Here is a 7,450-nt window from a genome sequence, read left to right on the forward strand (position 1 = left end):
TATCATTTTTTGATTTGGTGAGAACACTTAACAGCTAACTTCTTGGCAAATTTCAAGTCTGCAATATTATAAACTGTAGTCACATTGTTGTACGTAGTTCTCCAGACCTTATTTACCTTACATAACAGACCTCGCTCATACCCTTTGACCAACATCTTCCCATATCCCTCCCCACTCAGCCTCTGGTAACGACTATTCTACTCTCTGTTTCTATGAGTTTGACATTTTTGGATTTCAGGTTTATGTTGTCACAAGTAACAGAATTTCCTTCTTTTTAAAGGCTGAATAATATTTCATTGCATATGTATATGCAACATTTTCTTTATCCATTCATCTGTCAATGGACATTTAGGTGATTTCTGTATCTTGGCTATGGTGAATAATGCTGCAAGGAACAGATATCTCTTTAAGATACTGATTTCATTTCCTTTGGATATAGACCTCACAATGGGATTGCTGATCACATGGTGGTTCTATTTTTCCTTTTTTTTTGAGAAACTTCCATATTGTTTTCCATGATGCCTCTACCAATTTACATTCCCATCGACCATGGACAAGGGTTTTCTTTGCTCCACATCTTCACCAATATTTGTTATCTCTTGTCTTTCTGATAATAGCCATCCTAACAGGTGTGAAGTGACATCTCATAGTGGTTTTGATTATCACTTCCCTGATGATTAGTGATGTTGAACATCTTTTCATGTACCTGTTAGTTATTTGTATGTCTTGTTGGGAAAAATGTCTGCTCAACTCCTCTGTCTACTTTTTAATCCAGTTTTATTTTTTTCTTTTGAGTTGTACTAGTTACTCATATATTGTGGATATTAATGTGTATGGCTTGCAAATATTTTCTCCCATTCTGTAGGTTGCTTTTTGTTGCTGTTGATTGTTTTGCTGTGCAGAAACTTTTTAGTTTGATGTCTCACTTGTTCCTTTGTGCTTTTGGTTTCATATCCAAACCGTCATTGCCAAGACTAGTTTTATGAAGCTTTTCCCCTATATTTTCTTCTGGGAGTTTTTACAGTTTCAGGGCTATGTTTCAGTCTCTTTGAGTTCATCTTTATGTATGGTGTAAGATAAAGATACAGTTTCATTTTCTTGCCTGGGGATATCCAGTTTTCTCAACACCACTTATTGAAGAGACTTTTCCCCATTATATATTCTTGGCACTTTTGTTGAAGATTTGTTGACCACATGTGTGAGTTATTTCTGGGCTTTCTGTTCTTTTCCATTGTTCTATGTGTCTGTTTTTACGCCAGTACATGTTATTTTGGTTACTATAACTTTGTAATATATTTTGAAATCAGAGCGGGTAATGCCTCCAGCTTTGTTCTTCTTGCTCAAGATTGCTTTGGCTACTTGGGTCTTTTGTAGTTCCATATGATTATTATTATTATTATTATTTTTTTTGACAGAGTCTTGCTCTGTGGCCCAGGCTGGAGTGCAGTCCAGCAATCTCGGCTCACAGCAACCTCTGCCTCCCAGGTTCAAGTGATTCTCCTCCCTCAGCCCCCCAAGTAGTTGGGATTACAGGCATCTGCCACCGTGCCCAGCTAACTTTTCTATTTTTAGCAGAGGTGGGGTTTTACCATGTTTGCCAGGCTGGTCTCAAACTCCTGACCTCAAGTGAGCCACCCACTTTGGCCTCCCAAAATGCTGGAATTAGAGGTGAGAGCCACTGTACCTGGCTGCATATGAACTTTAGAGTAGTTTTTTCTATTTCTGTAAAGGACATCATTGAGATTTTGATAGGGATTGCTTTGCATCTGTAAATCAGTTTGGGTAGTTTAGACATTTCAACAATATTAATTATTTCAGTCAACATGGGTATCTTTCCACTTATCTGTATCTTCTTTAACTTCCTTCATCGTTGTTACAATTTTCAGTGTACAAGTGTTTCATCTCTTTGGTTAAATTTATTTTTAAGTATTCTCATCTTTTTTGTGAATGGGATTATTTTCTTGATTTCCTTGTCAGCTAACTGTTTATGTATAGAAATGCACCTGATTTGCATATATTGATTTTATATCCTGCAACTTTACTGAATGTATTTATTAGCTGTAACAGTTTTTGGTTGAGTCTTTAGGGGTTTCTATGTATATAACCATATCATCCATTTCAAATACGGATAATTTTACTTCTTCCTTTCCAACTTGGATGTCTTTCTTTTTCTTGTCTCATTGTTCTGGCTATGATTTCTAGCACTATGTTGAATAGAAGTGGTGAGCGTGGACATCCTTGCCTTAGAGGGCAAGCTCTTAGATCTTAGATCTTAGAGGGAAAGCTTTCAGTTTTTCCCCATTGAGTTTGACGTTAGCTGCTATCACACTATTTTTTAATGTTCACCTCTGGTTCCCGTTTGTCACAGAATCTTCCCAAATGACCCATACAGCAGGCCCCTTTTTCTGAATGTCCATAAAATTCATCTTCTGTAACCTTCATTTGACACATCTTTTACGTCATCCTGTATTGTTCCTAAGTCAAATGTGAAGTCTGAAAGGTGTGAACCACATCTCGCCATCTGAGAGTAGACAGCATGAGCAGAGGAGAAAGACAGGGTCAGAAGCCAAAAGGCTGATGAGTTAATGGGTGCAGCACACCAACATGGCACATGTATACATATGCCATACAAACCTGCACGTTGTGCACATGTACCCTAAAACTTAAAGTATAATAATAATAAAAGAAAAGAAAAATACGGAAAAAAAAAAAAAAAAAAAGAAGCCAAAAGGCTGCACTCCAGTCCCACCCAACTGGGAGACATCAGGCAAGTTCCTGAACTTCCATGACCTTCATTTTCTCCACAAAATGGGGTAAATCCACAACTCTAAACCTAGCCATTATAAAAATAAAAAGCAACATAACAGTAAAAACAACTCAATTAAAAATGGACAAAGAACTTAAATAGACATCTCTCCAAAGATGATATACAAATGGCCGATAAGCACATGAAAAGATGCTCAACATCGCCAATCATTAGGGAAATGCAAATGAAAACTACAATGAGACACCTTTTCACACCCATTAGAATGACTATTATGGAAAAAAAAAAGAACCAGAAAGAAAACCCAGAAAATAACAAGTGTGGACAAGGACGTGGAGAAATTGGAACACTTTCACATTGCGGGTGGGTATGTAAAATAGTAAAATGATGAAGCTACTGTAGAAAAAAAGTTACAGCAATTCCTCAAAAAAATTAAACAGAATTACTGTATGATCCAGCAGTCCCACTTCTGGAAATTATCTCCCGAAATTGAAAGCAGGATCTCAGGCAGATCCTTATACACTCATGTTCATAGTAGCAGTATTCACAATGGGCAAAAGATGGAAGCATCCCAAGTGTTCATCAACCGATGATGAGTAAACAAAATGTGGCCTAGCCATTGAATGGAATATTACTGAGCCTTTAAAGGGAAGGAAATTCCAACACATACTACCACACGATGGCCCTTGAGAACATTATGCTTAGTGAAATAAGCCCGTCACAAAAGGACAAACGCAGGCGATGGCTGGGGAGGCGGGGCGGGAGAGGTGGGGGAGTGGGTGGCAGCCGCCGCGCTGCGAGCCGAGCAGAGCCGCGCCGATCGCCATCCGGCCTCGGCACTGGCGCGCGATCCCGGCCGGCTGCGCGGCCCATGGAGCTCGAGAACATCGTAGCGGACACGGTGCTCCTCAAGGCCCGGGAAGGTGGCGGTGGAAATCGCAAAGGCAAAAGCAAGAAATGGCGGCAGATGCTCCAGTTCCCCCACATCAGCCAGTGCGAAGAGCTGCGGCTCAGTCTCGAACGTGACTATCACAGCCTGTGCGAGCGGCAGCCCATCGGGCGCCTGCTGTTCTGAGAGTTCTGTGCCGCCAGGCCGGAGCTGAGCCGTTGCATCGCCTTCCAGGATGGGATGGCCGAGTATGAAGCGACCCCGGGTGAGAAGCGGAAGGCATGTGGGCGGCGGCTAATGCAGAATTTTCTGAGCCACAGGTTCCTGACCTCATCCCTGAAGTCCCCCCGGCAGCTGGTGACGAACTGCACCCAGCGGCTGGAGCAGGGGCCCTGCAAAGAACTCTCCCAGGAACTCACCCGGGTGACCCACGGGTACCTGAGCATGGCCCCTTTTGCCGACTACCTCAACAGCATCTACTTCAACCGTTTCCTGCAGTGGAAGTGGCTGGAAAGGCAGCCAGTGACCAAAAATACCTTCAGGCAGTACCGAGTCCTGGGCAAAGGTGGCTTTGGGGAGGTGTGCGCCTGCCAGGTGCGGGCCACAGGCAAGATGTACGCCTTCAAGAAGCTAGAGAAAAAGCGGATCAAGAAGCAGAAAGGGGAGGCCATGGCGCTGAACGAGAAGCAGATCCTGGAGAAAGTGAACAGTAGATTTATAGTGAGCTTGGCCTACACCTGTGAGACCAAGGAGGCGCTGTGCCTGGTGCTGACGCTGATGAACGGGGGCGACCTCAATTTCCACATCTGCCACATGGGCCGGGCTGGCTTCCCCGAAGCGCAGGCCGTCTTCTACGTCCCGAGATCTGCTTGCGGTCTGGAGGACCTGCACCGGGAGCGCAGAGTGTACAGGGACCTGAAGCCAGGAACATCTTGCTGGATGACCACGGCCACATCCTCGTCTCCGACCTGGGACTGGCTGTGCACGTGCCCGAGGGCCAGACCATCAAAGGCCGTGTGGGCACCATGAGCTACATGGCTCCACAGGTGGTGAAGAATGAACCGTACACTTTCAGCTCTGACTGTTGGGCGCTAGGCTGCCTCCCGTAGGAGATGATTGCAGGCCAGTTGCCCTTCCAGCAGAGGAAGAAGAAGATCAAGCGGGAGGAGGTGGAGCGGCTGGTGAAGGAGGACCCCGAGGAGTATTCCGAGCGCTTTTCCCCGCAGGCATGCTCACTCCGCTCACAGCTCCTCTGCAAGGACCCCGCTGAACGCCTGGGGTGTCGTGGGGGCAGTGCCCGCGAAGTGAAGGAGCACCCCCTCTTGAAGAAGCTGAACTTCAGGCGGGTGGGAGCCGGCATGCTGGAGCCGCCCTTCAAGCCTGACCCTCGGGCCATTTGCTGCAAGGATGTTCTGGACATTGAACAGTTCTCTAGGGTCAAGGGTGTGGAGCTGGAGCCTACCGACCAAGACTTCTACCAGAAGTTTGCCACAGGCAGCGTGCCCATCCCCTGGCAGAACGGGATGGTGGAGACTGAGTGCTTCCAGGAGCTGAATGTCTTTGGGCTGGATGGCTCAGTTCCCCCAGACCTGGACTGGAAGGGCCAGCCACCTGCAAGGGACTGCTGCAGAGACTCTTCAGTCGCCAAAGGATTGCTGTGGAAACTGTGGGGACAGCGAGGAAGAGCTCCCTACCCGCCTCTAGCCCCCAGCCAGAGGCCCCCACGGGCAGTTGGCGGTAGCAGCTACTCCGAGTGCCTTTTACAGTTTTGCACAGTGGACTTCCCCATTGTCCGCTCCAGTTGTGGCCTGGGGAACGCAGACGGAACTGTCCCCACTGTCCTCTGCCCCCTCAGCCCCTGGCCTGCCTGAGTTTGGCAGGGCCTGGGCCATCCCTGGGACAAAGGTGCGTCCCTTCAGCTCTTCTCCGTGGAGCTCGGGGCTTTCTGTATTTATGTGTTTGTACCAATGTATATAGTGACCAGGGCATTCTTAGTTCCTGCCACAGACCTGGCGCCCCCGCCTTGGCTCCTGGGGGCAGCCAGCCCTGGCTGGGAGAGCGGGAGCTGGCAGAGGAGCCACTGCCAAACTTAAGGCTCCTCCGACCCAGCTTGGATGGCTGAGGGTCACACCCCTGAGCCTTCAGCACGGTGCTGACCACCCCTAGCCTCTGAGTAAGACTTGTGCCTGCCCCTGCTGCCCTGGACTCAGGCTTCTGCCCTCTGGGGACTAAAGCTGTCCCTTCTCAGTACTTGTCAGAGCTGGATCTGGGGCCTGTATATCCCCTAGGCCTGTGCCAAAGTGGCCAGAGATTGGGCCGGCTGTGAGACCCATCAGCCCACTGCCCCGGCCGGCCCAGATAGGTCTGCCTCTACCTTCCAGCTCCCAGGGCCTGGTCCCTGATGCTTTCAGGGACGTTTCAGAAACGCCCAAGCCCAGCCCCTAGGAGGGGGTGGGGCATCCCTGGCCAACCCTCAAACATTCCCAACTCCTCTCATAACACTAGACACATGTGCCCAGCAAAAAAAGGACAAATGCTTCGTGATTTCACTTATATGAGGCACCTAAAGTAGTGAAATTCATAGAGACAGAAAGTAGAATGTTGGTTGTCGGGAGCTGGGGGCAGTGGGAATAGGGAGATATTGTTTAATGAGGGCAGAGTTTCAGTTGGGGAAGATAAAAATGTTCTGAAGATGGATGGTGTGGATGGTGGTGATGGCTGCGCCATACATAATGTGAAAGTACTTAATGTTCTTGAACTGTGTACTTAAAATGGTTAAATGGTAAATTTTATGTTATGTATATTTTGCTGCAAAAACCCACTTATACAATATAAGGTGACATTATTCCTGACATTTTCTTACCTCTCCCCCTCATACACCCACCCCTACTGCTGTGCATATTCCAGATTTCGATAAACACTTGCTAAACCATCCCCCTCATACACCCACCCCTGCTGCTGTGCATATTCCAGATTTTGATAAACACTTGCTAAACCATCCCCCTCATACACCCACCCCTACTGCTGTGCATATTCCAGATTTTGATAAACACTTGCTAAACCATCCCCCTCATACACCCACCCCTACTGCTGTGCATATTCCAGATTTTGATAAACACTTGCTAAACCATCCCCCTCATACACCCACCCCTACTGCTGTGCATATTCCAGATTTTGATAAACACTTGCTAAACCATCCCCCTCATACACCCACCCCTACTGCTGTGCATATTCCAGATTTTGATAAACACTTGCTAAACCATCCCCCTCAGACACCCACCCCTACTGCTGTGCATATTCCAGATTTCGATAAACACTTGCTAAACCATCCCCCTCAGACACCCACCCCTACTGCTGTGCATATTCCAGATTTCGATAAACACTTGCTAAACCATCCCCCTCATACACCCACCCCTACTGCTGTGCATATTCCAGATTTTGATAAACACTTGCTAAACCAATGCCGTCCTGACAGAACTTACCCTCCTCTCCTCTTCCTCCCCTGCCCATCTGTATAGACATGTGTAGTTGGCCAGCTTACCTGAATAGATCTTTTAAATCAAACCAGTCTAAATATTTTTAATGTGACAAAACATAAAAAGGGATGGAGAAAGCAAAGGAGAGACGGGTGTGCCTCGTGCATTCATGGATTTGTATTTATACTCCAATGATCTTGTTATTTTTAAAGTCTGCTAAAGCTGGTTCCACCTGCAGGTTTCTTTTGGTGCCCTAAATCTGTGTGTGCATTCTCCATATGCTTGGAGTCAGCGTATATGAGCTGTTTGTCCCCCAGCTGG

The 7,450-nt window shown here is 46.9% G+C and overlaps 1 pseudogene; it reads left to right on the top strand.

Moving 5' to 3' along the window:
- The first annotated feature begins 3,350 nt into the window (after positions 1-3,350).
- LOC134808112 (G protein-coupled receptor kinase 6-like) lies at positions 3,351-5,603 on the top strand (annotated as a pseudogene).
- The last annotated feature ends 1,847 nt before the right edge of the window (positions 5,604-7,450 follow it).

Source organism: Pan troglodytes, chromosome 14 (genome assembly GCF_028858775.2).
Source record: "Pan troglodytes isolate AG18354 chromosome 14, NHGRI_mPanTro3-v2.0_pri, whole genome shotgun sequence".
In the NCBI taxonomy this organism is placed as follows: Eukaryota; Metazoa; Chordata; class Mammalia; order Primates; family Hominidae; genus Pan; species Pan troglodytes.